The sequence below is a fragment of the Primulina huaijiensis genome, unplaced genomic scaffold (genome assembly GCF_012295235.1).
Source record: "Primulina huaijiensis isolate GDHJ02 unplaced genomic scaffold, ASM1229523v2 scaffold42471, whole genome shotgun sequence".
Taxonomy (NCBI): domain Eukaryota; kingdom Viridiplantae; phylum Streptophyta; class Magnoliopsida; order Lamiales; family Gesneriaceae; genus Primulina; species Primulina huaijiensis.
In genome coordinates, this window is record NW_027360196.1 from 1 (window position 1) to 552 (window position 552).

Below are 552 nucleotides of genomic sequence, written 5' to 3' on the forward strand. Positions count from 1 at the left end.
GAAATCAATGATGAGCGCTCATACTTGTACTGGGCATACAAGGTAAAAGTTGACATGCCTATGAATCTCCGTATGATGTTTCTTCAAGTCCTATAATTTAATTACTACTCCTCAATCCTCATCTCTCATTGCAGAACAACATACCCATCTTCTGCCCCGGGTTAACCGATGGTTCACTGGGCGACATGTTATACTTCCACTCGTATAAGCATGCGCAGGGTGGTCTGGTGATTGACATTGTGCAAGGTAACACAATTCACTCCATCATCTTGGATCGGTACATGTTGTTCTAGCATAAGTGAGAGGCTCAGTTTATGGACAGATGTTCGAGCCATGGATGATGAGGTTGTTTATATTGGCCCGAGGAAGACGGGTATAATACTTCTTGGAGGAGGTCTGCCCAAGCATCATATATGCAACGCAAATATGATGCGAAATGGAGCCGATTTCGCTGTCTTTATCAACACTGCACAGGAGTTCGACGGAAGTGATTCAGGTGCTCGTCCCGACGAAGCCGTGTCTTGGGGCAAAATTCGAGTTTCAGCCAAGTCT

The 552-nt window shown here is 45.3% G+C and overlaps 1 long non-coding RNA gene across 1 annotated transcript; it reads left to right on the plus strand.

Annotated features, from left to right (window-relative positions):
* On the plus strand, positions 1–546 carry LOC140969674 (uncharacterized). Its single transcript, XR_012173973.1, has 3 exons — positions 1–42; positions 135–246; positions 323–546. It is a non-coding gene; the product is annotated as an uncharacterized lncRNA (long non-coding RNA).
* The last annotated feature ends 6 nt before the right edge of the window (positions 547–552 follow it).